Here is a 26081-nt window from a genome sequence, read left to right on the forward strand (position 1 = left end):
GGTAATCCTTTCTGCACGGTGTCCCTGTTTTTTTGAGTTGGGTTGTGACTTTCCTGAGACTGAACAGACCCCTTTCCCCCACCACTTGACCGACCCTTGTTATATTATGTTGCTGAAGTGCCCTGCATTTAAGTGTCCTACCATTGTGTGTGAAAAAGGTGCTTTCGAGAAAAGGTAACTGCAGCACATGACTTTTCTGACTGCACTTAGGCCTGAGGTGGGGCAGGAATTTGCCCCATGCCTCTAGCACCTCCTGGTAGAACATCGGTAGCGAGCCATGGCTTTTCCCAGGAAGGAGGTGATAAAGAGGGAGTTTCTCCCCCTCCCCGTACTCAGCCAGGTAGCCCGCCATTGTGTCCTCCCAGGGGTACTGCCTGTTCCAATCGAGAAAATTTCTAACTAATTTGGCCCTGAGTGCATCTTTTTTTGCACTGATGTCAATTAGTCCTAATCCCCCCTCCCTTTTATTCGCAATTATCACCCGATGAGCGATCGAATTTCCCTTTCCCCTCCAAAGGAAGGAGGAGATCGCTTCATTGAGCGAATTTAGTGCCCACTGCGGTAGCTCACAGGCCCCCAAAACATGATTAATTTTTGACAGTATTAAGGCATTGATGACAATTACCTTTCCTCTCAGGCTTAAACCCCTACTTCTCCATAAATTAAGTGTATTTTCTACCTTTTTTACAAGTTCTCTCCACCCTAAGTCCCTGGCTTCCCCTTCATTTTTACCAATGTATACACCCAGTATTTTCCTGTATTCTTTAGTGCTAAAACCCCAATTATTTTTTAAACTATTTTTACCGAATTCCATCATTTCTGACTTATGTCTGTTAACCTTAGCTCCTGATGCTTTTTCATATCTTTCTAGATGTTTTATAATATAATTTAAATTTTCTTCATTTTTAAACATTATATTGATATCATCCGCAAATTGTGCTATTTTAACGACTTTGTCTCTATATGTTTTTATACCTATAATATTCTTATCATTCATTATACTTAAAGCTAGTGGCTCAGCAACAATACTGTATAAAAGAGCTGAAAGCGGGCATCCTTGCCTTACCGATCTTTTTAATTTGATCTTTTCTGTTAGTTGTCCATTTATCTTTATTTGACTGTATGCGTTATCGTATAATAATTTAATCCATCTAATAAAGCCTTCACCGTATCCAAATCTTTTTAAAGTTTTATATAAGAAAAGATGTTCTACTCTGTCGAATGCTTTCTCCAAATCAATTCCGAGCAGATACCCCCCCTGTGCTGCCATTGTCCTGACGGTATCCTTTATTGTAAGGATCGTATCTATGATGTCTCTATCTGGTATGCCGTATGCCTGTGTATTACCAATAATGGTTCCTATTGTAAGTTTAAGCCTGTTTGCCAGTGTTTTGGTCAGTATCTTGTAATCTGTATTGAGTAAACTTATTGGTCTATAGTTTGTTATATCCTGTTTTGAACCTTTATTTTTGTAGATAAGTGAAATTATTCCTGCAGTGAATGTATTGGATGTTCTCTGTTCCCGTTCCATTGAGTGGTACAATGACAGCAACAGGGGAGCTATCTGCTCTTTGAAACAAATATAAAATTCTGCTGTTAAACCATCTACCCCTGGACTTTTGTTTTTATTTAAGCTATCTATTGCCGTCTTTATCTCATTAATAGTAATTTGTGCATCAGACCATTCCTTATCCTCCACTGAAATACTACTTTGGATATTTGATAACAACTTGTCTACCTCTTCGCTATTGCTATATCCATTATCAAATAATTCTTTATAAAACTCTGTAGTTACTCTTAGTATATTTTCTTGATCGTCATATTCTTTTCCAGTTATATCGTTGATTTTTTCTATTATAGTTTTGTTTTGTTTTTGCTTTTCGAGCCCCAAAAAATATGCGGTGCATTTTTCTCCTTCTACTAAATTTTTAACTCTGCTTCTTATCATTGCACCTCTGCATTTTATTTTTTCTATGTTTCCTAGTTTTGCTTTATATAATTCATAGTTTTCTGTGTTTCTGTTAGGTTCTTTATCAAATAATGCTATTTCATGATTGATTAATTTTCTTAGTCGATTTTCCTCCAGCTCCTCTCTCCACTTTTTCTCTTTACTATAATTTATACTACTTCTTTTAATTCTTTGCTTTAGAATTTCCCACTTTTCTATAAAATTATTTTCTATTTTCATTTCAATTTTTGCATAATCAAGCAGTTTTGTGATTTTTTTAACGTAAGTTGAATCTGCCAGGAGGCTGGAGTTGAGGCACCAGGTACCTCCCCCCCTGAAACCTCCTGCAGCACCCAAGTAACACTCAATTGTTGCGTGATCACTCCATGCGTTATAATTATATTGTATTTTATTGATCTGTTTTGTTGCTTCAGGGGCCGCTAGACATAAATCTATTCTGGCTTGTTTCATTTTTCCCTGCACAACCTGTCTTCTGGAGTACTCTTTCTTGAATGGGTTGTGAATTCTCCATACATCTGTCAAATTGTGAATATTCATTAAATTATATAGCTCAGTTCTGCTTGTGTCATTCTTGTATACATTGTTAATTGATATATCATCCTTAGTTAATGCGATATTGAAATCTCCTATTATTATGGTTCTATGATCTATCCATCTGCTTATACTATTTAGAAACATTTTCCTTTCCTTTTCACAGTTACTGGCATATATGTTAACAATTCTGTATGTTCTATTGTTTATGCAAACATCTATAATAAGTATTCTACCTTTCTTGTCATGATATATTAACTTGCTATTGGTACTTATAGTCTTTTTTACTAAAATAGCTACGCCACAAGATTTACTTGTGCCGTTGCTAAAAAAGACATCTCCTTCCCACATTTTGCTTGCTGCCGCCACGCTATCCCCTTCCCACCTTGTCTCCTGTAAGCAGAGAATGTCACACTTGCTTTTAAGTAAAATGGCGGTCATCCTGCCATAAGTGCGGAGTCCACTGACATTAAGGGAGTGCAGCAGAAACATGGTCAGACCAAAAAAACCTTTAAACAGCCAATTTTCCCTCAAGATTTTGTACCTCTCCCTCCTTCTTTCTTCTGTTTTTTCTTCATCGCAGCATCTTTTATTGAGGTGTGCTTTTTCCGAATATTTTTTATTGTGGCAAAGTCCATTTCCGAGTCACTGTTTGATCTACTCTGAGGAGGGAAGGTGGAGGGCACATTTAAGGTAGGTACCCTGGTGGATGTGGCTGCCGCCGGCTGCAATTCTCTTGGGGTATCCCCCACCTCCATTGATTCCAGGAGTTGAGAAGGCTCCGGCTCCTTTTCGGACCCGTTTCCTCCTCCATCCTTTCCTCTCTGCTGTGGGCCTGAGTCAGTGCTCATGTCATTCAGACTTGAACCAAGCCTTGTGCCTGGGCTCTGCACCACTTTAGGAGGGCTCTGGGTTCTCTGAGGGGCGTAACCCTCACCGGCAGCCTGCTTGGCGGCGCCACTACCCACCTCGTCATCTTCCTCCTCATCCTCCGTTCCTCCCTCACTTAAACCTTCCATCTCACTGTACAGCTCCTCAGATCCAGATTCCACCACAATATCCTCATCACTATAATTACAATTACATTCATCAATTTTGTTCCAACACACCTCACATTTCTGTATCTTATTAGGTTTCCTGTTGCACTCCCTTGCATAATGCCCCTGGACACCACACTTATGGCAGGAGAACTCAGGACAGTCCCTTAGGATGTGCCCCGGCTGGAGGCACATCCTACACACCCTAGCCTGCCTATCATGTATGACCCTGAAATATTCCGGTCCCATTGCTGTGTCAAACCGTGCTGAATAAGGCAGAGATTGGACTTTATCTGTAAACTTTACTTTGAGAAACCGCGTCCCATCAGCAATTTGCGTACCCGGCCACATCCTCCTCCTTATAGTTGATGCAGCTGAGACTCCCCACCCTTCTAGCTTTTGTAAAATTTCCTCATCTCTGATGTAAGCTGGTAAGCTTAAAAAAGAAACCATGAGTTCATCATTACACAGATCTTTGACATGCACTGTGTTGTCCCCAATTTTGAAACCATCTAGGATTCTCTCTTTCCCTTTGATGTGTGACATGGTAATTTCATATTTCTGCGGCCCTGTCGCCCTACAGGCTATTAAACCTCCACACAGTGCTCTTATGCATCTCATTAATTCGAGAACTGGGACTTCATCCTGCCCAGTTACCTCGACACTGACCGTCAGTTCTCTGTCATACTTGTGGTCGCCACCCGCAGATTTCGCCGCTCCATGTCGCTGCTGCAGCTGCCTTTCCCCACCAGACGCCGCATCTCTTTCCGCCGCCAATTCTCTCTCACTCTCCGTCGCCTCTCCAGTAGCTCCTCGCTGCCCAGGTCTTCTCGGAACCACGTCTTCAGCTCTGTTCTTCAGGCCACCAGCTCTCGTTGCCTGTGGACCGGCTCCAGCGCTCCTTCCACACATCTCCTCTGAATCAGCCGCTGCTCGCCGTCTTTCCCCCGCTGTCGCTGCGGAAGCCGCTCTCGCATTTCCCTCCGGCAGTTTTCCTTCCGACTTCTTCATGTTTCGTTTCTGATTGTTTCTTTTAACAAGCAACCATTTTTCATTTTCTTCACCTGTTTGTGCGTTTATGTCAAGTCCGTTTTCCATGCTCGTAATCTGAAATCCGTTTGCAGAGTTCAAATCCATTTGGTCCGTCCGAAAGTTTTCCATTAGGAAAAAAAAAAACTCAAATTGACCTCCCCCGATCAGTATAAAAACTGTCGGGGGGAAAAAATGTTCACTCTAAAAACGAACCAAAAATGCACGGAAAATAAGGAAGAACAATGAAAAAGGCTGAAAAAAACGAAAGAAATGGGAAAAGCGGAGTCCGCGACCTCCGTGTGTCGTGCTGTCAGCGTACCGTCTGATTGGCGCATGCGTGTTCAGAGTGGTATGGCCGTAAGCCCTTGACTCTGACACACATGGGCTCTATATCCATTTCACACACTTTACAACCTCAGAAAAAAAGTGATGCGCAACAGCCTCACGGTCTTTTCACACGCCAAATACGTGTCCTGTCAATAAAAGAAAAGAATGTTGATGTCATCGAGAGAAAAGTACTGCATCTGCCATCTGTCTTCTTCAAATTAACCACTGCATGACATTCCATTCCAAAGCTGCGGAGGGCGCTTCAAGAAAAGGTGTGTGTGGGAAGCTCGCTCATGCTGGTCCCCAAAGACTCAAAGCGGCCCTTTCCTCACAATGAAACAAAAAAGCTTACAGCATCTGGTATTCCCAGGCGGTCTTCCATCCAAGTACTAACCAGTCCCGACCCTGCTTAGCTTCCGAGATCAGACGAGATCGGGCGTGTTCAGAGTGGTATGGCCGTAAGCCCTTGACTCTGACACACATGGGCTCTATATCCATTTCACACACTTTACAAGCTCAGAAAAAAAGTGATGCGCAACAGCCTCAGGGTCTTTTCACACGCCAAATCGGTGTCCTGTCAATAAAACAAAAGAATGTTGATGTCATCGAGAGAAAAGTACTGCATCTGCCATCTGTCTTCTTCAAATTAACCACTGCAAGAAATTCCTTTCCAAAGCTGCAGAGGGCGCTTCAAGAAAAGGTGTGTGAGGGAAGCTCGCTCATACTGGTACCCAAAGACTCAAAGCGGCCCTTTCCTCACAATGAAACAAAAAAGCTTACAGCACCTGGTATTCCCAGGCGGCCTTCCATCCAAGTACTAACCAGGCCCGACCCTGCTAAGCTTCCGAGATCAGACGAGATCGGGCGTGTTCAGAGTGGTATGGCCGTAAGCCCTTGACTCTCACACACATGGGCTCTATATCCATTTCACTCACTTTACAACCTCAAAAAAAATGTGATGTGCAACAGCCTCACGGTCTTTTTACACACCAAATAGTTGTCCTGTCAATGCAAAGAAAAGAATGTTGATGTCATCTAGAGAAAAGTACTGCATCTGCAATCTGTCTACTTCAAATTACACACTGCATGACATTCCATTCGAAAGCTGCAGAGGGCGCTTCAAGAAAAGGTGTGTGAGGGAAGCTCGCTCATGCTGGTCCCCAAACACTCAAAGCGGCCCTTTCCTCACAATGAAACAAAAAAGCTTACAGCACCTGGTATTCCCAGGCGGTCTCCCATCCAAGTACTAACCAGGCCCGACCCTGCTTAGCTTCCGAGATCAGACGAGATCGGGCGTGTTCAGAGTGGTATGGCCGTAAGCCCTTGACTCTCACACACATGGGCTCTATATCCATTTCACACACTTTACAACCTCAGAAAAAAAGTGATGCGCAACAGCCTCAGGGTCTTTTCACACGCCAAATCGGTGTCCTGTCAATAAAACAAAAGAATGTTGATGTCATCGAGAGAAAAGAACTTCATCTGCCATCTGTCTTCTTCAAATTAACCACTGCATGAAATTCCATTCCAAAGCTGCGGAGGGCGCTTCAAGAAAAGGTGTGTGAGGGAAGCTCGCTCATGCTGGTCCCCAAAGTCTCAAAGCGGCCCTTTCCTCACAATGAAACAAAAAAGCTTACAGGACCTGGTATTCCCAGGCGGTCTTCCATCCAAGTACTAACCAGGCCCGACCCTGCTAAGCTTCCGAGATCAGACGAGATCGGGCTTGTTCAGAGTGGTACGGCCGTAAGCCCTTGACTCTCACACACATGGGCTCTATATCCATTTCACTCACTTTACAACCTCAAAAAAAATGTGATGTGCAACAGCCTCACGGTCTTTTTACACACCAAATAGTTGTCCTGTCAATACAAAGAAAAGAATGTTGATGTCATCCAGAGAAAAGTACTGCATCTGCCATCTGTCTACTTCAAATTACACGCTGCATGACATTCAATTTCAAAGCTGCAGAAAGGCGCTTCAAGAAAAGGTGTGTGAGGGAAGCTCGCTCATGCTGGTCCCCAAACACTCAAAGCTGCCCTTTCCTCACAAAGAAACAAAATAGCTTACAGCACCTGGTATTCCCAGGCTGTCTTCCATCCAAGTACTAACCAGGTACAACCCTGCTTAGCTTCCGAGATCAGACGAGATCGGGCGTGTCCAGAGTGGTATGGCCGTAAGCCCTTGACCCTGACACACATGGGCTCTATATCCATTTCACACACTTTACAACCTCAGAAAAAAAGTGATGCGCAAAAGCCTCAGGGTCTTTTCACACGCCAAATACGTGTCCTATCAATAAAAGAAAAGAATGTTGATGTCATCGAGAGAAAAGTACTGCATCTGCCATCTGTCTTCTTCAAATTAACCACTGCATGACATTCCATTCCAAAGCTGCGGAGGGCGCTTCAAGAAAAGGTGTGTGAGGGAAGCTCGCTCATGCTGGTCCCCAAAGACTCAAAGCTGCCCTTTCCTCACAATGAAACAAAAAAGCTTACAGCACCTGGTATTCCCAGGCGGTCTCCCATCCAAGTACTAACCAGGCCCGACCCTGCTAAGCTTCCGAGATCAGACGAGATCGGGCGTGTTCAGAGTGGTATGGCCGTAAGCCCTTGACTCTCACACACATGGGCTCTATATCCATTTCACTCACTTTACAACCTCAAAAAAATGTGATGTGCAACAGCCTCACGGTCTTTTTACACACCAAATAGTTGTCCTGTCAATACAAAGAAAAGAATGTTGATGTCATCTAGAGAAAAGTACTGCATCTGCAATCTGTCTACTTCAAATTACACACTGCATGACATTCCATTCGAAAGCTGTGGAGGGCGCTTCAAGAAAAGGTGTGTGAGGGAAGCTCGCTCATGCTGGTCCCCAAACACTCAAATCTGCCCTTTCCTCACAATGAAACAAAAAATCATACAGCACCTGGTATTCCCAGGCGGTCTTCCATCCAAGTACTAACCAGGACCGACCCTGCTAAGCTTCCGAGATCAGACGAGATCGGGCGTGTTCAGAGTGGTATGGCCGTAAGCCCTTGACTCTCACACACATGGGCTCTATATCCATTTCACTCACTTTACAACCTCAAAAAAAATGTGATGTGCAACAGCCTCACGGTCTTTTTGCACACCAAATAGTTGTCCTGTCAATACAAAGAAAAGAATGTTGATGTCATCTAGAGAAAAGTACTGCATCTGCAATCTGTCTACTTCAAATTACACACTGCATGACATTCCATTCGAAAGCTGTGGAGGGCGCTTCAAGAAAAGGTGTGTGAGGGAAGCTCGCTCATGCTGGTCCCCAAAGACTCAAAGTGGCCGTTTCCTCACAATGAAACAAAAAAGCTTACAGCACCTGGTATTCCCAGGCGGTCTTCCATCCAAGTACTAACCAGGACCGACCCTGCTAAGCTTCCGAGATCAGACGAGATCGGGCGTGTTCAGAGTGGTATGGCCGTAAGCCCTTGACTCTCACACACATGGGCTCTATATCCATTTCACTCACTTTACAACCTCAAAAAAAATGTGATGTGCAACAGCCTCACGGTCTTTTTGCACACCAAATAGTTGTCCTGTCAATACAAAGAAAAGAATGTTGATGTCATCTAGAGAAAAGTACTGCATCTGCAATCTGTCTACTTCAAATTACACACTGCATGACATTCCATTCGAAAGCTGTGGAGGGCGCTTCAAGAAAAGGTGTGTGAGGGAAGCTCGCTCATGCTGGTCCCCAAAGACTCAAAGTGGCCGTTTCCTCACAATGAAACAAAAAAGCTTACAGCACCTGGTATTCCCAGGCGGTCTCCCATCCAAGTACTAACCAGGCCCGACCCTGCTTAGCTTCCGAGATCAAACGAGATCGGGCGTGTTCAGAGTGGTATGGCCGTAAGCCCTTGACTCTCACACACATGGGCTCTATATCAATTTCACACACTTTACAACCTCAGAAAAAAAGTGATGCGCAAAAGCCTCAGGGTCTTTTCACACGCCAAATCGGTGTCCTGTCAATAAAACAAAAGAATGTTGATGTCATCGAGAGAAAAGAACTGCATCTGCCATCTGTCTTCTTCAAATTAACCACTGCATGAAATTCCATTCCAAAGCTGCAGAGGGCGCTTCAAGAAAAGGTGTGTGAGGGAAGCTCGCTCATGCTGGTCCCCAAAGTCTCAAAGCGGCCCTTTCCTCACAATGAAACAAAAAAGCTTACAGCACCTGGTATTCCCAGGCGGTCTTCCATCCAAGTACTAACCAGGCCCGACCCTGCTAAGCTTCTGAGATCAGACGAGATCGGGCGTGTTCAGAGTGGTACGGCCGTAAGCCCTTGACTCTCACACACATGGGCTCTATATCCATTTCACTCACTTTACAACCTCAAAAAAAATGTGATGTGCAACAGCCTCACGGTCTTTTTACACACCAAATAGTTGTCCTGTCAATACAAAGAAAAGGATGTTGATGTCATCCAGAGAAAAGAACTGCATCTGCCATCTGTCTACTTCAAATTACACACTGCATGACATTCCATTCAAAAGCTGTGGAGGGCGCTTCAAGAAAAGGTGTGTGAGGGAAGCTCGCTCATGCTGGTCCCCAAAGACTCAAAGCGGCCGTTTCCTCACAATGAAACAAAAAAGCTTACAGCACCTGGTATTCCCAGGCGGTCTTCCATCCAAGTACAAACCAGGCCCGACCCTGCTAAGCTTCCGAGATCAGACGAGATCGGGCGTGTTCAGAGTGGTATGGCCGTAAGCCCTTGACTCTCACACACATGGGCTCTATATCCATTTCACTCACTTTACAACCTCAAAAAAAATGTGATGTGCAACAGCCTCACGGTCTTTTTACACACCAAATAGTTGTCCTGTCAATACAAAGAAAAGAATGTTGATGTCATCTAGAGAAAAGTACTGCATCTGCAATCTGTCTACTTCAAATTACACACTGCATGACATTCCATTCGAAAGCAGTGGAGGGCGCTTCAAGAAAAGGTGTGTGAGGGAAGCTCGCTCATGCTGGTCCCCAAACACTCAAATCTGCCCTTTCCTCACAATGAAACAAAATAGCTTACAGCACCTGGTATTCCCAGGCGGTCTTCCATCCAAGTACTAACCAGGCCCGACCCTGCTAAGCTTCCGAGATCAGACGAGATCGGGCGTGTTCAGAGTGGTATGGCCGTAAGCCCTTGACTCTCACACACATGGGCTCTATATCCATTTCACTCACTTTACAACCTCAAAAAAAATGTGATGTGCAACAGCCTCACGGTCTTTTTGCACACCAAATAGTTGTCCTGTCAATACAAAGAAAAGAATGTTGATGTCATCTAGAGAAAAGTACTGCATCTGCAATCTGTCTACTTCAAATTACACACTGCATGACATTCCATTCGAAAGCTGTGGAGGGCGCTTCAAGAAAAGGTGTGTGAGGGAAGCTCGCTCATGCTGGTCCCCAAAGACTCAAAGTGGCCGTTTCCTCACAATGAAACAAAAAAGCTTACAGCACCTGGTATTCCCAGGCGGTCTCCCATCCAAGTACTAACCAGGCCCGACCCTGCTTAGCTTCCGAGATCAAACGAGATCGGGCGTGTTCAGAGTGGTATGGCCGTAAGCCCTTGACTCTCACACACATGGGCTCTATATCAATTTCACACACTTTACAACCTCAGAAAAAAAGTGATGCGCAAAAGCCTCAGGGTCTTTTCACACGCCAAATCGGTGTCCTGTCAATAAAAGAAAAGAATGTTGATGTCATCGAGAGAAAAGAACTGCATCTGCCATCTGTCTTCTTCAAATTAACCACTGCATGAAATTCCATTCCAAAGCTGCGGAGGGCGCTTCAAGAAAAGGTGTGTGAGGGAAGCTCGCTCATGCTGGTCCCCAAAGTCTCAAAGCGGCCCTTTCCTCACAATGAAACAAAAAAGCTTACAGGACCTGGTATTCCCAGGCGGTCTTCCATCCAAGTACTAACCAGGCCCGACCCTGCTAAGCTTCCGAGATCAGACGAGATCGGGCTTGTTCAGAGTGGTACGGCCGTAAGCCCTTGACTCTCACACACATGGGCTCTATATCCATTTCACTCACTTTACAACCTCAAAAAAAATGTGATGTGCAACAGCCTCACGGTCTTTTTACACACCAAATAGTTGTCCTGTCAATACAAAGAAAAGAATGTTGATGTCATCCAGAGAAAAGTACTGCATCTGCCATCTGTCTACTTCAAATTACACGCTGCATGACATTCAATTTCAAAGCTGCAGAAAGGCGCTTCAAGAAAAGGTGTGTGAGGGAAGCTCGCTCATGCTGGTCCCCAAACACTCAAAGCTGCCCTTTCCTCACAAAGAAACAAAATAGCTTACAGCACCTGGTATTCCCAGGCTGTCTTCCATCCAAGTACTAACCAGGTACAACCCTGCTTAGCTTCCGAGATCAGACGAGATCGGGCGTGTCCAGAGTGGTATGGCCGTAAGCCCTTGACCCTGACACACATGGGCTCTATATCCATTTCACACACTTTACAACCTCAGAAAAAAAGTGATGCGCAAAAGCCTCAGGGTCTTTTCACACGCCAAATACGTGTCCTATCAATAAAAGAAAAGAATGTTGATGTCATCGAGAGAAAAGTACTGCATCTGCCATCTGTCTTCTTCAAATTAACCACTGCATGACATTCCATTCCAAAGCTGCGGAGGGCGCTTCAAGAAAAGGTGTGTGAGGGAAGCTCGCTCATGCTGGTCCCCAAAGACTCAAAGCTGCCCTTTCCTCACAATGAAACAAAAAAGCTTACAGCACCTGGTATTCCCAGGCGGTCTTCCATCCAAGTACAAACCAGGCCCGACCCTGCTAAGCTTCCGAGATCAGACGAGATCGGGCGTGTTCAGAGTGGTATGGCCGTAAGCCCTAGACTCTCACACACATGGGCTCTATATCCATTTCACTCACTTTACAACCTCAAAAAAAATGTGATGTGCAACAGCCTCACGGTCTTTTTACACACCAAATAGTTGTCCTGTCAATACAAAGAAAAGAATGTTGATGTCATCTAGAGAAAAGTACTGCATCTGCAATCTGTCTACTTCAAATTACACACTGCATGACATTCCATTCGAAAGCTGTGGAGGGCGCTTCAAGAAAAGGTGTGTGAGGGAAGCTCGCTCATGCTGGTCCCCAAAGTCTCAAAGCGGCCCTTTCCTCACAATGAAACAAAAAAGCTTACAGGACCTGGTATTCCCAGGCGGTCTTCCATCCAAGTACTAACCAGGCCCGACCCTGCTAAGCTTCTGAGATCAGACGAGATCGGGCGTGTTCAGAGTGGTACGGCCGTAAGCCCTTGACTCTCACACACATGGGCTCTATATCCATTTCACTCACTTTACAACCTCAAAAAAAATGTGATGTGCAACAGCCTCACGGTCTTTTTACACACCAAATAGTTGTCCTGTCAATACAAAGAAAAGGATGTTGATGTCATCCAGAGAAAAGTACTGCATCTGCCATCTGTCTACTTCAAATTACACACTGCATGACATTCCATTCAAAAGCTGTGGAGGGCGCTTCAAGAAAAGGTGTGTGAGGGAAGCTCGCTCATGCTGGTCCCCAAAGACTCAAAGCGGCCGTTTCCTCACAATGAAACAAAAAAGCTTACAGCACCTGGTATTCCCAGGCGGTCTTCCATCCAAGTACAAACCAGGCCCGACCCTGCTAAGCTTCCGAGATCAGACGAGATCGGGCGTGTTCAGAGTGGTATGGCCGTTAGCCCTTGACTCTCACACACATGGGCTCTATATCCATTTCACTCACTTTACAACCTCAAAAAAAATGTGATGTGCAACAGCCTCACGGTCTTTTTACACACCAAATAGTTGTCCTGTCAATACAAAGAAAAGAATGTTGATGTCATCTAGAGAAAAGTACTGCATCTGCAATCTGTCTACTTCAAATTACACACTGCATGACATTCCATTCGAAAGCTGTGGAGGGCGCTTCAAGAAAAGGTGTGTGAGGGAAGCTCGCTCATGCTGGTCCCCAAAGACTCAAAGTGGCCGTTTCCTCACAATGAAACAAAAAAGCTTACAGCACCTGGTATTCCCAGGCGGTCTCCCATCCAAGTACTAACCAGGCCCGACCCTGCTTAGCTTCCGAGATCAAACGAGATCGGGCGTGTTCAGAGTGGTATGGCCGTAAGCCCTTGACTCTCACACACATGGGCTCTATATCAATTTCACACACTTTACAACCTCAGAAAAAAAGTGATGCGCAAAAGCCTCAGGGTCTTTTCACACGCCAAATCGGTGTCCTGTCAATAAAACAAAAGAATGTTGATGTCATCGAGAGAAAAGAACTGCATCTGCCATCTGTCTTCTTCAAATTAACCACTGCATGAAATTCCATTCCAAAGCTGCAGAGGGCGCTTCAAGAAAAGGTGTGTGAGGGAAGCTCGCTCATACTGGTACCCAAACACTCAAAGCGGCCCTTTCCTCACAATGAAACAAAAAAGCTTACAGCACCTGGTATTCCCAGGCGGCCTTCCATCCAAGTACTAACCAGGCCCGACCCTGCTAAGCTTCCGAGATCAGACGAGATCGGGCGTGTTCAGAGTGGTACGGCCGTAAGCCCTTGACTCTCACACACATGGGCTCTATATGCATTTCACTCACTTTACAACCTCAAAAAAAATGTGATGTGCAACAGCCTCACGGTCTTTTTACACACCAAATAGTTGTCCTGTCAATACAAAGAAAAGAATGTTGATGTCATCCAGAGAAAAGTACTGCATCTGCCATCTGTCTTCTTCAAATTAACCACTGCATGACATTCCATTCCAAAGCTGCGGAGGGCGCTTCAAGAAAAGGTGTGTGAGGGAAGCTCGCTCATGCTGGTCCCCAAAGACTCAAAGCGGCCCTTTCCTCACAAAGAAACAAAAAAGCTTACAGCATCTGGTATTCCCAGGCGGTCTTCCATCCAAGTACTAACCAGTCCCGACCCTGCTTAGCTTCCGAGATCAGACGAGATCGGGCGTGTTCAGAGTGGTATGGCCGTAAGCCCTTGACTCTGACACACATGGGCTCTATATCCATTTCACACACTTTACAACCTCAGAAAAAAAGTGATGCGCAACAGCCTCAGGGTCTTTTCACACGCCAAATCGGTGTCCTGTCAATAAAACAAAAGAATGTTGATGTCATCGAGAGAAAAGTACTGCATCTGCCATCTGTCTTCTTCAAATTAACCACTGCATGAAATTCCTTTCCAAAGCTGCAGAGGGCGCTTCAAGAAAAGGTGTGTGAGGGAAGCTCGCTCATACTGGTACCCAAACACTCAAAGCGGCCCTTTCCTCACAATGAAACAAAAAAGCTTACAGCACCTGGTATTCCCAGGCGGCCTTCCATCCAAGTACTAACCAGGCCCGACCCTGCTAAGCTTCCGAGATCAGACGAGATCGGGCGTGTTCAGAGTGGTATGGCCGTAAGCCCTTGACTCTCAGACACATGGGCTCTATATCCATTTCACTCACTTTACAACCTCAAAAAAAATGTGATGTGCAAAAGCCTCACGGTCTTTTTACACACCAAATAGTTGTCCTGTCAATGCAAAGAAAAGAATGTTGATGTCATCTAGAGAAAAGTACTGCATCTGCAATCTGTCTACTTCAAATTACACACTGCATGACATTCCATTCGAAAGCTGCAGAGGGCGCTTCAAGAAAAGGTGTGTGAGGGAAGCTCGCTCATGCTGGTCCCCAAACACTCAAAGCGGCCCTTTCCTCACAATGAAACAAAAAAGCTTACAGCACCTGGTATTCCCAGGCGGTCTCCCATCCAAGTACTAACCAGCCCCGACCCTGCGTAGCTTCCGAGATCAGACGAGATCGGGCGTGTTCAGAGTGGTATGGCCGTAAGCCCTTGACTCTGACACACATGGGCTCTATATCCATTTCACACACTTTACAACCTCAGAAAAAAAGTGATGCGCAACAGCCTCACGGTCTTTTCACACGCCAAATAGTTGTCCTGTCAATAAAAGAAAAGAATGTTGATGTCATCGAGAGAAAAGTACTGCATCTGCCATCTGTCTTCTTCAAATTAACCACTGCATGACATTCCATTCCAAAGCTGCGGAGGGCGCTTCAAGAAAAGGTGTGTGAGGGAAGCTCGCTCATGCTGGTCCCCAAAGACTCAAAGCGGCCCTTTCCTCACAAAGAAACAAAAAAGCTTACAGCATCTGGTATTCCCAGGCGGTCTTCCATCCAAGTACTAACCAGGCCCGACCCTGCTTAGCTTCCGAGATCAGACGAGATCGGGCGTGTTCAGAGTGGTATGGCCGTAAGCCCTTGACTCTGACACACATGGGCTCTATATCCATTTCACACACTTTACAACCTCAGAAAAAAAGTGATGCGCAACAGCCTCAGGGTCTTTTCACACGCCAAATCGGTGTCCTGTCAATAAAACAAAAGAATGTTGATGTCATCGAGAGAAAAGTACTGCATCTGCCATCTGTCTTCTTCAAATTAACCACTGCATGAAATTCCTTTCCAAAGCTGCAGAGGGCGCTTCAAGAAAAGGTGTGTGAGGGAAGCTCGCTCATACTGGTACCCAAACACTCAAAGCGGCCCTTTCCTCACAATGAAACAAAAAAGCTTACAGCACCTGGTATTCCCAGGCGGCCTTCCATCCAAGTACTAACCAGGCCCGACCCTGCTAAGCTTCCGAGATCAGACGAGATCGGGCGTGTTCAGAGTGGTATGGCCGTAAGCCCTTGACTCTCAGACACATGGGCTCTATATCCATTTCACTCACTTTACAACCTCAAAAAAAATGTGATGTGCAACAGCCTCACGGTCTTTTTACACACCAAATAGTTGTCCTGTCAATGCAAAGAAAAGAATGTTGATGTCATCTAGAGAAAAGTACTGCATCTGCAATCTGTCTTCTTCAAATTAACCACTGCATGAAATTCCATTCCAAAGCTGCAGAGGGCGCTTCAAGAAAAGGTGTGTGAGGGAAGCTCGCTCATGCTGGTCCCCAAAGACTCAAAGCTGCCCTTTCCTCACAAAGAAAAAAATAGCTTACAGCACCTGGTATTCCCAGGCGGTCTTCCATCCAAGTACTAACCAGGCCCGACCCTGCTAAGCTTCCGAGATCAGACGAGATCGGGCGTGTTCAGAGTGGTACGGCCGTAAGCCCTTGACTCTCACACACATGGGCTCTATATCCATTTCACTCACTTTACAACCTCAAAAAAAATGTGATGTGCAACAGCCTCACGGTCTTTTTACACACCAAATAGTTGTCCTGTCAATACAAAGAAAAGAATGTTGATGTCATCCAGAGAAAAGTACTGCATCTGCAATCTGTCTACTTCAAATTACACACTGCATGACATTCCATTCGAAAGCTGTGGAGGGCGCTTCAAGAAAAGGTGTGTGAGGGAAGCTCGCTCATGCTGGTCCCCAAACACTCAAAGCTGCCCTTTCCTCACAATGAAACAAAAAAGCTTCCAGCACCTGGTATTCCCAGGCGGTCTCCCATCCAAGTACTAACCAGGCCCGACCCTGCTTAGCTTCCGAGATCAGACGAGATCGGGCGTGTTCAGAGTGGTATGGCCGTAAGCCCTATACTCTTACACACATGGGCTCTATATCCATTTCACACACTTTACAACCTCAGAAAAAAAGTGATGCCCAACAGCCTCAGGGTCTTTTCACACGCCAAATCGGTGTCCTGTCAATAAAAGAAAAGAATGTTGATGTCATTGAGAGAAAAGTACTGCATCTGCCATCTGTCTTCTTCAAATTAACCACTGCATGAAATTCCATTCCAAAGCTGCAGAGGGCGCTTCAAGGCAAGGCAAGGCAAGGCAAGGCAATTTTATTTGTAGAGCCCGTTTTCACAAACAGTTTGTCTCAAAGGGCTTCACATGGCATCATAACAACATCCTCTGCCCTTAGACCCTCACATCGACTGAGGAAAAACTCCATAGAAAACCCTTTTAACAGGGAAAAATCTGAGAAACCTCAGGGTGAGCAACAGAGGAGGGATCCCTCACCCAGGACGGACAGACGTGCAGTAGATGTTGTTACAGACAAGAAAACAGATTACAATACAAAATGTGGGAAACACGGAAATGTTAATAACAGCTGAAGAAGGAAGCTTCTGGTAGGGGAGGCAGGGAGAGCAAGCCAGCTTGATGGGGGACTGGATGGCAGACTTGTTCATGGAAGGGGAGCGCAGGCCGGTGTAACAGTAGGGAATAAGGGGGGGGGGGGGCGATGCAGGCGGCGGTTGGGGCTCCGGTGGATCTGTGGAAACACAGAGAGACTGCGAGACACCAAGGCCAAACTACAAAGTGCAACAAGTAAAATGTGCAGGGAGGAGAGGAGGAGAGAGGGGGAGAGGAGAGGAGAGGAGGGAAGGGCTCAATGTAACCTGATGTGTCCCCCAGCAGTCTAAGCCTATAGCAGCATAGCTATCAATGGTTCAGAGCTACCTGAACCAGTCCTAACTGAAGGCTCTGTCATAGAGGAAGGTCTTAAGCCTGGACTTAAACGTAGTTAAAGTGTCTGCCTCTCTGACCCATGGAGAGAGCTGGTTCCACAGTAAAGGAGCCCGGTAACTAAAAGCTCTACCTCCCAGTCTGTTTTTATTGATACTGGGAGTCACTAAAAGACCTGCATTCTGGGAGCGGAGTGCTCTGGTCGGACAGTAGGGACTAATGAGCTCTTTCAAATAGGATGGAGCTTTATCATTGAGAGCCTTATAAGTTAGCAGAAGGACTTTGAAGTCGATTCTAGATCCTACAGGAAGCCAGTGGAGAGAAGCTAAAGTGGGAGAGATGTGTTCTCTCTTCTTAACTCCCGTCAAAACCCTCGCTGCAGCGTTCTGGACCAGCTGGAGACTCTTTAGAGAGTATTTAGGACATCCTGACAAGAGAGAGTTGCAGTAGTCCAGCCGAGAAGTGATAAATGCATGCACCAGTTTTTCAGCATCACTCTGGGAAAGGATATTCCTAATCTTAGCGATACTTCGAAGATGGAAGAAGGCGGTCCTAGTCACATGCTTTATGTGGGAGCTGAAGGAAAGGTCCTGGTCAAAAATGACCCCAAGGTTCCTTGCAGTTGTACTCGAAGTTAGGGTGATGCCATCTAGAGTAGAGATCCGATTCAAGAGTGTGTCCCTGTGGTGTTTAGGTCCAAAAATGATTACCTCAGTTTTATCTGAATTGAGCATTAAGAAGTTAGAAGACATCCAGGATTTAATGTCTTTCAGGCAGTCTTGCAGATGAGTAAACTGGCTTGTGTCGTCTGGCTCCATCGACAAGTAAAGTTGTGTGTCATCTGCATAACAGTGGAAGTTGATCGAGTGCTTCCGGATTATGTCACCTAATGGGAGCATGTAAAGAGTGAAGAGAATCGGTCCTAAAACTGAACCCTGTGGTACACCATATGTAACTCTGCTATACTCCGAATGGTCATTATTAACATTAACAAACTGAAACCTGTCAGATAAGTAGGACTTAAACCATTTTAGGGCAGTTCCTTTAATCCCAATGTCATGGTCTAGTCTCTGTAGCAGGATGCTGTGGTCGATGGTGTCAAATGCAGCACTGAGGTCCAAAAGGACAAGCACAGAGACAAGACCTCTGTCTGAAGCTATAAGAAGATCATTCGAGACTCTGACCAGTGCTGTTTCAGTGCTATGGTGTTCCCTGAATCCAGACTGGAAGGCTTCAAAGAGCTCGTTGCTGTGCAGATGTTCATGTAACTGCTCCAGGACAACCTTCTCAAGGATCTTGGAGATGTAGGGGAGGTTGGATATTGGCCTATAGTTGGCTAACACATCTGGGTCAAGAGAAGGTTTTTTAAGTAAAGGGTTGATGACAGCCACCTTAAAGGCCTGTGGCACATAACCTGTGACTAAGGAAAGATTAATTTGATTTAATATAGAAGTGTTGACAAGAGGGAAGGCATCCTTAAGGAGGCTTGTTGGGATGGGATCCAGCAGACAAGTGGCTGACTTGGAGGAACCGACTGCAGAAGTTAATTCTGACAGGTCAATGGGGGCGAAGCTGTCCAAGTATGCACCAAGTCTGGGAGGTGCTTCTATGGGGACTGTAGTCTGTCCTCCATTACTGGCAATCTTCGTTCTAATATTCACAATCTTTTCAGTAAAGAAAGAAAGGAAGTCGTTACTGCTGAGAGTTGGGGGGATGCATGGCTCAACAGCACTATGGTTCTTGGTGAGCCTGCCCACGGTGCTGAAGAGGAACCTGGGGTTGTTCTTATTCTTTTCTATCAGGGACGAGTAGTAAGCGCTTCTGGCATTACGGAGTTCTTTTTTATATATTAATAAACTCTCCTTCCAGGCTTGGCGGACTTCCTTGTGCTGGCTGGAATGTGTCTTCCTTTCCAGTTGTCTGGTCTTCTGTTTTAAGGCACGCAGCTCTGGGCTGTACCAGGGAACTATTCTTTTCTGGTTGATAACCTTCTTCTTCAGGGGAGCTACGGCATCAAGTGTCCCAAGGAGTGCTGCTGCAGTGCTGTCCACAAGATAGTCTACCTGCCAGGGGGTGAAATCAGCATAACTGCCCAATATATTATTACAAGATGTGGCAGCAAGCTCTGCTGGAATAAGCTCCTTAAATCTAGAAACAGCAGTGTCAGATAGACATCTACTGAAGCGGCACTTTTTCCCAGGTAGAATATAATTTGTTAAAGTAAATTCAAATGTAATTAAGGAGTGATCAGACAAGACGGGGTTCTGAGGAAGAACTGTGATTCGGTCAGCTTCTATTCCATAAGTGAGTACTAAATCAAGGATGTGATTAAAAGTGTGAGTGGGTTTGTTTACCCTCTGACAGAAGCCAACAGAATCAAGAAGCGACTTAAACGCAGTGGCCAGAGAATCATCATTGACGTCCACATGGATGTTAAAGTCACCCACTATAATGACTTTGTCTGAGTTCAATGCCAAGTTAGACAGAAAGTCAGGGAATTCTTCTAAGAACTCAGAATAAGGTCCAGGAGGACGGTACACCACAGCAAGTAAGAGTGGTTTCTCTGCTTTCCAGTCTGGGTGGGAAAAGCTGACAATAAGGCTCTCAAATGAGTTAAATGAACTGTTAGGTCGAGGGTTAAGCACCAAATTTGACTGATAGATTGCAGCTACTCCTCCTCCTCTGCCAGTGGTGCGAGGTACATGGTAGTTAATGTAACCAGGAGGGGAAGATTCATTTAAACTAACATACTCATCTTGCTGCACCCAGGTTTCAGTGAGTGCTAATACACCAATCTGATAATTAGTAATTAAATCGTTCACGAGGAGAGACTTGGATGCAAGAGATCGAATATTAAGCAAACCACATTTAATAGTTTTACTGGGTTGGTTTGCTGGAGCAGTGGTTTTAATTTTAACTAAGTTGCTATAAGTTACTCCTCCAGATTTGGGTGCAGGCTTATAAAGCCTCGGGGCAGACACAGTTTCTATAGGCTGGGTGGGTGACAACACGAAGGAACCAGCAGAGGGGCGTGTTAAACTGCAGCTCTGCCTGCTGGTCTGAACTCTGGTTGCTTGTCAGGGATTAGTATTGCTAATAAATTGGCCTATGTTCCTAGATAAGAGAGATGCACCATCCAAAGTGGGATGGACGCCATCTCTCCGAATCAGACCAGGCTTTCCCCAGAAGGAGCTCCAATTGTCTATGTAAGCCACGTTGTTATCAAGAAAAGGTGTGTGATGGAAGCTCGCTCATGCTGGTCCCCAAAGACTCAAAGCGGCCCTTTCCTCACAATGAAACAAAAAAGCTTAGAGCACCTGGTATTCCCAGGCGGTCTTCCATCCAAGTACTAACAAGGCCCGACCCTGCTAAGCTTCCGAGATCAGACGAGATCGGGCGTGTTCAGAGTGGGATGGCCGTAAGCCCTTGACTCTTATACACATGGGCTCTATATCCATTTCACTCACTTTACAACCTCAGAAAAAAAGTGACGTGCAACAGCCTCACGGTCTTTTCAAACGCCAAATAGGTGTCCTGTCAATACAAAGAAAAGAATGTTGATGTCATCTAGAGAAAAGTACTGCATCTGCCATCTGTCTACTTCAAATTACACACTGCATGACATTCCATTCGAAAGCTGTGGAGGGCGCTTCAAGAAAAGGTGTGTGAGGGAAGCTCGCTCATGCTGGTCCCCAAAGTCTCAAAGCGGCCCTTTCCTCACAATGAAACAAAAAAGCTTACAGGACCTGGTATTCCCAGGCGGTCTTCCATCCAAGTACTAACCAGGCCCGACCCTGCTAAGCTTCTGAGATCAGACGAGATCGGGCGTGTTCAGAGTGGTACGGCCGTAAGCCCTTGACTCTCACACACATGGGCTCTATATCCATTTCACTCACTTTACAACCTCAAAAAAAATGTGATGTGCAACAGCCTCACGGTCTTTTTACACACCAAATAGTTGTCCTGTCAATACAAAGAAAAGGATGTTGATGTCATCCAGAGAAAAGTACTGCATCTGCCATCTGTCTACTTCAAATTACACACTGCATGACATTCCATTCAAAAGCTGTGGAGGGCGCTTCAAGAAAAGGTGTGTGAGGGAAGCTCGCTCATGCTGGTCCCCAAAGACTCAAAGCGGCCGTTTCCTCACAATGAAACAAAAAAGCTTACAGCACCTGGTATTCCCAGGCGGTCTTCCATCCAAGTACAAACCAGGCCCGACCCTGCTAAGCTTCCGAGATCAGACGAGATCGGGCGTGTTCAGAGTGGTATGGCCGTAAGCCCTTGACTCTCACACACATGGGCTCTATATCCATTTCACTCACTTTACAACCTCAAAAAAAATGTGATGTGCAACAGCCTCACGGTCTTTTTACACACCAAATAGTTGTCCTGTCAATACAAAGAAAAGAATGTTGATGTCATCTAGAGAAAAGTACTGCATCTGCAATCTGTCTACTTCAAATTACACACTGCATGACATTCCATTCGAAAGCTGTGGAGGGCGCTTCAAGAAAAGGTGTGTGAGGGAAGCTCGCTCATGCTGGTCCCCAAAGACTCAAAGTGGCCGTTTCCTCAAAATGAAACAAAAAAGCTTACAGCACCTGGTATTCCCAGGCGGTCTCCCATCCAAGTACTAACCAGGCCCGACCCTGCTTAGCTTCCGAGATCAAACGAGATCGGGCGTGTTCAGAGTGGTATGGCCGTAAGCCCTTGACTCTCACACACATGGGCTCTATATCAATTTCACACACTTTACAACCTCAGAAAAAAAGTGATGCGCAAAAGCCTCAGGGTCTTTTCACACGCCAAATCGGTGTCCTGTCAATAAAACAAAAGAATGTTGATGTCATCGAGAGAAAAGAACTGCATCTGCCATCTGTCTTCTTCAAATTAACCACTGCATGAAATTCCATTCCAAAGCTGCAGAGGGCGCTTCAAGAAAAGGTGTGTGAGGGAAGCTCGCTCATACTGGTACCCAAACACTCAAAGCGGCCCTTTCCTCACAATGAAACAAAAAAGCTTACAGCACCTGGTATTCCCAGGCGGCCTTCCATCCAAGTACTAACCAGGCCCGACCCTGCTAAGCTTCCGAGATCAGACGAGATCGGGCGTGTTCAGAGTGGTACGGCCGTAAGCCCTTGACTCTCACACACATGGGCTCTATATGCATTTCACTCACTTTACAACCTCAAAAAAAATGTGATGTGCAACAGCCTCACGGTCTTTTTACACACCAAATAGTTGTCCTGTCAATACAAAGAAAAGAATGTTGATGTCATCCAGAGAAAAGTACTGCATCTGCCATCTGTCTTCTTCAAATTAACCACTGCATGACATTCCATTCCAAAGCTGCGGAGGGCGCTTCAAGAAAAGGTGTGTGAGGGAAGCTCGCTCATGCTGGTCCCCAAAGACTCAAAGCGGCCCTTTCCTCACAAAGAAACAAAAAAGCTTACAGCATCTGGTATTCCCAGGCGGTCTTCCATCCAAGTACTAACCAGTCCCGACCCTGCTTAGCTTCCGAGATCAGACGAGATCGGGCGTGTTCAGAGTGGTATGGCCGTAAGCCCTTGACTCTGACACACATGGGCTCTACATCCATTTCACACACTTTACAACCTCAGAAAAAAAGTGATGCGCAACAGCCTCAGGGTCTTTTCACACGCCAAATCGGTGTCCTGTCAATAAAACAAAAGAATGTTGATGTCATCGAGAGAAAAGTACTGCATCTGCCATCTGTCTTCTTCAAATTAACCACTGCATGAAATTCCTTTCCAAAGCTGCAGAGGGCGCTTCAAGAAAAGGTGTGTGAGGGAAGCTCGCTCATACTGGTACCCAAACACTCAAAGCGGCCCTTTCCTCACAATGAAACAAAAAAGCTTACAGCACCTGGTATTCCCAGGCGGCCTTCCATCCAAGTACTAACCAGGCCCGACCCTGCTAAGCTTCCGAGATCAGACGAGATCGGGCGTGTTCAGAGTGGTATGGCCGTAAGCCCTTGACTCTCAGACACATGGGCTCTATATCCATTTCACTCACTTTACAACCTCAAAAAAAATGTGATGTGCAAAAGCCTCACGGTCTTTTTACACACCAAATAGTTGTCCTGTCAATGCAAAGAAAAGAATGTTGATGTCATCTAGAGAAAAGTACTGCATCTGCAATCTGTCTACTTCAAATTACACACTGCATGACATTCCATTCGAAAGCTGCAGAGGGCGCTTCAAGAAAAGGTGTGTGAGGGAAGCTCGCTCATGCTGGTCCCCAAACACTCAAAGCGGCCCTTTCCTCACAATGAAACAAAAAAGCTTACAGCACCTGGTATTCCCAGGCGGTCTCCCATCCAAGTACTAACCAGCCCCGACCCTGCGTAGCTTCCGAGATCAGACGAGATCGGGCGTGTTCAGAGTGGTATGGCCGTAAGCCCTTGACTCTGACACACATGGGCTCTATATCCATTTCACACACTTTACAACCTCAGAAAAAAAGTGATGCGCAACAGCCTCACGGTCTTTTCACACGCCAAATACGTGTCCTGTCAATAAAAGAAAAGAATGTTGATGTCATCGAGAGAAAAGTACTGCATCTGCCATCTGTCTTCTTCAAATTAACCACTGCATGACATTCCATTCCAAAGCTGCGGAGGGCGCTTCAAGAAAAGGTGTGTGAGGGAAGCTCGCTCATGCTGGTCCCCAAAGACTCAAAGCGGCCCTTTCCTCACAAAGAAACAAAAAAGCTTACAGCATCTGGTATTCCCAGGCGGTCTTCCATCCAAGTACTAACCAGGCCCGACCCTGCTTAGCTTCCGAGATCAGACGAGATCGGGCGTGTTCAGAGTGGTATGGCCGTAAGCCCTTGACTCTGACACACATGGGCTCTATATCCATTTCACACACTTTACAACCTCAGAAAAAAAGTGATGCGCAACAGCCTCAGGGTCTTTTCACACGCCAAATCGGTGTCCTGTCAATAAAACAAAAGAATGTTGATGTCATCGAGAGAAAAGTACTGCATCTGCCATCTGTCTTCTTCAAATTAACCACTGCATGAAATTCCTTTCCAAAGCTGCAGAGGGCGCTTCAAGAAAAGGTGTGTGAGGGAAGCTCGCTCATACTGGTACCCAAACACTCAAAGCGGCCCTTTCCTCACAATGAAACAAAAAAGCTTACAGCACCTGGTATTCCCAGGCGGCCTTCTATCCAAGTACTAACCAGGCCCGACCCTGCTAAGCTTCCGAGATCAGACGAGATCGGGCGTGTTCAGAGTGGTATGGCCGTAAGCCCTTGACTCTCAGACACATGGGCTCTATATCCATTTCACTCACTTTACAACCTCAAAAAAAATGTGATGTGCAACAGCCTCACGGTCTTTTTACACACCAATTAGTTGTCCTGTCAATGCAAAGAAAAGAATGTTGATGTCATCTAGAGAAAAGTACTGCATCTGCAATCTGTCTTCTTCAAATTAACCACTGCATGAAATTCCATTCCAAAGCTGCAGAGGGCGCTTCAAGAAAAGGTGTGTGAGGGAAGCTCGCTCATGCTGGTCCCCAAAGACTCAAAGCTGCCCTTTCCTCACAAAGAAACAAAATAGCTTACAGCACCTGGTATTCCCAGGCGGTCTTCCATCCAAGTACTAACCAGGCCCGACCCTGCTAAGCTTCCGAGATCAGACGAGATCGGGCGTGTTCAGAGTGGTACGGCCGTAAGCCCTTGACTCTCACACACATGGGCTCTATATCCATTTCACTCACTTTACAACCTCAAAAAAAATGTGATGTGCAACAGCCTCACGGTCTTTTTACACACCAAATAGTTGTCCTGTCAATACAAAGAAAAGAATGTTGATGTCATCCAGAGAAAAGTACTGCATCTGCAATCTGTCTACTTCAAATTACACACTGCATGACATTCCATTCGAAAGCTGTGGAGGGCGCTTCAAGAAAAGGTGTGTGAGGGAAGCTCGCTCATGCTGGTCCCCAAACACTCAAAGCTGCCCTTTCCTCACAATGAAACAAAAAAGCTTCCAGCACCTGGTATTCCCAGGCGGTCTCCCATCCAAGTACTAACCAGGCCCGACCCTGCTTAGCTTCCGAGATCAGACGAGATCGGGCGTGTTCAGAGTGGTATGGCCGTAAGCCCTATACTCTTACACACATGGGCTCTATATCCATTTCACACACTTTACAACCTCAGAAAAAAAGTGATGCCCAACAGCCTCAGGGTCTTTTCACACGCCAAATCGGTGTCCTGTCAATAAAAGAAAAGAATGTTGATGTCATTGAGAGAAAAGTACTGCATCTGCCATCTGTCTTCTTCAAATTAACCACTGCATGAAATTCCATTCCAAAGCTGCAGAGGGCGCTTCAAGAAAAGGTGTGTGATGGAAGCTCGCTCATGCTGGTCCCCAAAGACTCAAAGCGGCCCTTTCCTCACAATGAAACAAAAAAGCTTAGAGCACCTGGTATTCCCAGGCGGCCTTCCATCCAAGTACTAACCAGGCCCGACCCTGCTAAGCTTCCGAGATCAGACGAGATCGGGCGTGTTCAGAGTGGTATGGCCGTAAGCCCTTGACTCTCAGACACATGGGCTCTATATCCATTTCACTCACTTTACAACCTCAAAAAAAATGTGATGTGCAAAAGCCTCACGGTCTTTTTACACACCAAATAGTTGTCCTGTCAATGCAAAGAAAA

The 26081-nt window shown here is 45.7% G+C and overlaps 28 non-coding genes and 12 pseudogenes across 28 annotated transcripts; all 40 read right to left on the reverse strand.

Annotated features, from left to right (window-relative positions):
- Window positions 1-5241: 5241 nt before the first annotated feature.
- Window positions 5242-5360, reverse strand: LOC147264797 (5S ribosomal RNA). Its single transcript, XR_015114279.1, has one exon. It is a non-coding gene; the product is annotated as a 5S ribosomal RNA (ribosomal RNA).
- A 309-nt stretch (window positions 5361-5669) lies between these two features.
- Window positions 5670-5788, reverse strand: LOC147264798 (5S ribosomal RNA). The gene has a single exon (XR_015114644.1). It is a non-coding gene; the product is annotated as a 5S ribosomal RNA (ribosomal RNA).
- Window positions 5789-6098: 310 nt separating this feature from the next.
- On the reverse strand, window positions 6099-6217 carry LOC147264799 (5S ribosomal RNA). Its single transcript, XR_015113654.1, has one exon. It is a non-coding gene; the product is annotated as a 5S ribosomal RNA (ribosomal RNA).
- Window positions 6218-6526: 309 nt separating this feature from the next.
- On the reverse strand, window positions 6527-6645 carry LOC147264800 (5S ribosomal RNA; annotated as a pseudogene).
- A 311-nt stretch (window positions 6646-6956) lies between these two features.
- Window positions 6957-7075, reverse strand: LOC147264801 (5S ribosomal RNA; annotated as a pseudogene).
- Window positions 7076-7384: 309 nt separating this feature from the next.
- Window positions 7385-7503, reverse strand: LOC147264802 (5S ribosomal RNA). The gene has a single exon (XR_015113103.1). It is a non-coding gene; the product is annotated as a 5S ribosomal RNA (ribosomal RNA).
- A 309-nt stretch (window positions 7504-7812) lies between these two features.
- Window positions 7813-7931, reverse strand: LOC147264803 (5S ribosomal RNA; annotated as a pseudogene).
- Window positions 7932-8241: 310 nt separating this feature from the next.
- LOC147264804 (5S ribosomal RNA) lies at window positions 8242-8360 on the reverse strand. Its single transcript, XR_015115005.1, has one exon. It is a non-coding gene; the product is annotated as a 5S ribosomal RNA (ribosomal RNA).
- Window positions 8361-8670: 310 nt separating this feature from the next.
- On the reverse strand, window positions 8671-8789 carry LOC147264805 (5S ribosomal RNA). The gene has a single exon (XR_015115432.1). It is a non-coding gene; the product is annotated as a 5S ribosomal RNA (ribosomal RNA).
- Window positions 8790-9098: 309 nt separating this feature from the next.
- LOC147264806 (5S ribosomal RNA) lies at window positions 9099-9217 on the reverse strand (annotated as a pseudogene).
- A 310-nt stretch (window positions 9218-9527) lies between these two features.
- On the reverse strand, window positions 9528-9646 carry LOC147264807 (5S ribosomal RNA). Its single transcript, XR_015114716.1, has one exon. It is a non-coding gene; the product is annotated as a 5S ribosomal RNA (ribosomal RNA).
- Window positions 9647-9956: 310 nt separating this feature from the next.
- Window positions 9957-10075, reverse strand: LOC147264808 (5S ribosomal RNA). The gene has a single exon (XR_015113887.1). It is a non-coding gene; the product is annotated as a 5S ribosomal RNA (ribosomal RNA).
- A 310-nt stretch (window positions 10076-10385) lies between these two features.
- On the reverse strand, window positions 10386-10504 carry LOC147264809 (5S ribosomal RNA). The gene has a single exon (XR_015115433.1). It is a non-coding gene; the product is annotated as a 5S ribosomal RNA (ribosomal RNA).
- Window positions 10505-10813: 309 nt separating this feature from the next.
- On the reverse strand, window positions 10814-10932 carry LOC147264810 (5S ribosomal RNA; annotated as a pseudogene).
- Window positions 10933-11243: 311 nt separating this feature from the next.
- LOC147264811 (5S ribosomal RNA) lies at window positions 11244-11362 on the reverse strand (annotated as a pseudogene).
- Window positions 11363-11671: 309 nt separating this feature from the next.
- On the reverse strand, window positions 11672-11790 carry LOC147264812 (5S ribosomal RNA). Its single transcript, XR_015114717.1, has one exon. It is a non-coding gene; the product is annotated as a 5S ribosomal RNA (ribosomal RNA).
- Window positions 11791-12100: 310 nt separating this feature from the next.
- LOC147264813 (5S ribosomal RNA) lies at window positions 12101-12219 on the reverse strand (annotated as a pseudogene).
- A 310-nt stretch (window positions 12220-12529) lies between these two features.
- Window positions 12530-12648, reverse strand: LOC147264814 (5S ribosomal RNA; annotated as a pseudogene).
- A 310-nt stretch (window positions 12649-12958) lies between these two features.
- Window positions 12959-13077, reverse strand: LOC147264815 (5S ribosomal RNA). Its single transcript, XR_015115434.1, has one exon. It is a non-coding gene; the product is annotated as a 5S ribosomal RNA (ribosomal RNA).
- Window positions 13078-13386: 309 nt separating this feature from the next.
- Window positions 13387-13505, reverse strand: LOC147264816 (5S ribosomal RNA). The gene has a single exon (XR_015115401.1). It is a non-coding gene; the product is annotated as a 5S ribosomal RNA (ribosomal RNA).
- Window positions 13506-13815: 310 nt separating this feature from the next.
- LOC147264817 (5S ribosomal RNA) lies at window positions 13816-13934 on the reverse strand. The gene has a single exon (XR_015114281.1). It is a non-coding gene; the product is annotated as a 5S ribosomal RNA (ribosomal RNA).
- Window positions 13935-14243: 309 nt separating this feature from the next.
- Window positions 14244-14362, reverse strand: LOC147264818 (5S ribosomal RNA). The gene has a single exon (XR_015114645.1). It is a non-coding gene; the product is annotated as a 5S ribosomal RNA (ribosomal RNA).
- A 310-nt stretch (window positions 14363-14672) lies between these two features.
- LOC147264819 (5S ribosomal RNA) lies at window positions 14673-14791 on the reverse strand. Its single transcript, XR_015115086.1, has one exon. It is a non-coding gene; the product is annotated as a 5S ribosomal RNA (ribosomal RNA).
- Window positions 14792-15100: 309 nt separating this feature from the next.
- On the reverse strand, window positions 15101-15219 carry LOC147264820 (5S ribosomal RNA). The gene has a single exon (XR_015114194.1). It is a non-coding gene; the product is annotated as a 5S ribosomal RNA (ribosomal RNA).
- A 309-nt stretch (window positions 15220-15528) lies between these two features.
- On the reverse strand, window positions 15529-15647 carry LOC147264821 (5S ribosomal RNA). Its single transcript, XR_015114646.1, has one exon. It is a non-coding gene; the product is annotated as a 5S ribosomal RNA (ribosomal RNA).
- Window positions 15648-15956: 309 nt separating this feature from the next.
- Window positions 15957-16075, reverse strand: LOC147264822 (5S ribosomal RNA). The gene has a single exon (XR_015114933.1). It is a non-coding gene; the product is annotated as a 5S ribosomal RNA (ribosomal RNA).
- Window positions 16076-16385: 310 nt separating this feature from the next.
- Window positions 16386-16504, reverse strand: LOC147264823 (5S ribosomal RNA). The gene has a single exon (XR_015113169.1). It is a non-coding gene; the product is annotated as a 5S ribosomal RNA (ribosomal RNA).
- Window positions 16505-20691: 4187 nt separating this feature from the next.
- Window positions 20692-20810, reverse strand: LOC147264824 (5S ribosomal RNA; annotated as a pseudogene).
- Window positions 20811-21120: 310 nt separating this feature from the next.
- LOC147264825 (5S ribosomal RNA) lies at window positions 21121-21239 on the reverse strand (annotated as a pseudogene).
- Window positions 21240-21549: 310 nt separating this feature from the next.
- On the reverse strand, window positions 21550-21668 carry LOC147264826 (5S ribosomal RNA). Its single transcript, XR_015114718.1, has one exon. It is a non-coding gene; the product is annotated as a 5S ribosomal RNA (ribosomal RNA).
- Window positions 21669-21978: 310 nt separating this feature from the next.
- Window positions 21979-22097, reverse strand: LOC147264827 (5S ribosomal RNA). The gene has a single exon (XR_015115435.1). It is a non-coding gene; the product is annotated as a 5S ribosomal RNA (ribosomal RNA).
- Window positions 22098-22406: 309 nt separating this feature from the next.
- LOC147264828 (5S ribosomal RNA) lies at window positions 22407-22525 on the reverse strand. Its single transcript, XR_015115402.1, has one exon. It is a non-coding gene; the product is annotated as a 5S ribosomal RNA (ribosomal RNA).
- Window positions 22526-22835: 310 nt separating this feature from the next.
- Window positions 22836-22954, reverse strand: LOC147264829 (5S ribosomal RNA). Its single transcript, XR_015114282.1, has one exon. It is a non-coding gene; the product is annotated as a 5S ribosomal RNA (ribosomal RNA).
- A 309-nt stretch (window positions 22955-23263) lies between these two features.
- Window positions 23264-23382, reverse strand: LOC147264830 (5S ribosomal RNA). Its single transcript, XR_015114647.1, has one exon. It is a non-coding gene; the product is annotated as a 5S ribosomal RNA (ribosomal RNA).
- Window positions 23383-23692: 310 nt separating this feature from the next.
- LOC147264831 (5S ribosomal RNA) lies at window positions 23693-23811 on the reverse strand. The gene has a single exon (XR_015115088.1). It is a non-coding gene; the product is annotated as a 5S ribosomal RNA (ribosomal RNA).
- Window positions 23812-24120: 309 nt separating this feature from the next.
- Window positions 24121-24239, reverse strand: LOC147264832 (5S ribosomal RNA). The gene has a single exon (XR_015114195.1). It is a non-coding gene; the product is annotated as a 5S ribosomal RNA (ribosomal RNA).
- Window positions 24240-24548: 309 nt separating this feature from the next.
- LOC147264833 (5S ribosomal RNA) lies at window positions 24549-24667 on the reverse strand (annotated as a pseudogene).
- Window positions 24668-24977: 310 nt separating this feature from the next.
- LOC147264834 (5S ribosomal RNA) lies at window positions 24978-25096 on the reverse strand. The gene has a single exon (XR_015114934.1). It is a non-coding gene; the product is annotated as a 5S ribosomal RNA (ribosomal RNA).
- A 310-nt stretch (window positions 25097-25406) lies between these two features.
- LOC147264835 (5S ribosomal RNA) lies at window positions 25407-25525 on the reverse strand. The gene has a single exon (XR_015113170.1). It is a non-coding gene; the product is annotated as a 5S ribosomal RNA (ribosomal RNA).
- Window positions 25526-25834: 309 nt separating this feature from the next.
- Window positions 25835-25953, reverse strand: LOC147264836 (5S ribosomal RNA; annotated as a pseudogene).
- Between the last annotated feature and the right edge of the window lie 128 nt (window positions 25954-26081).

The sequence above is a fragment of the Aulostomus chinensis genome, chromosome 4, assembly GCF_037954235.1.
Source record: "Aulostomus chinensis isolate RoL2024-O1b breed Wild chromosome 4, RoL_Achi_v1.0, whole genome shotgun sequence".
NCBI classification, from domain to species: domain Eukaryota; kingdom Metazoa; phylum Chordata; class Actinopteri; order Syngnathiformes; family Aulostomidae; genus Aulostomus; species Aulostomus chinensis.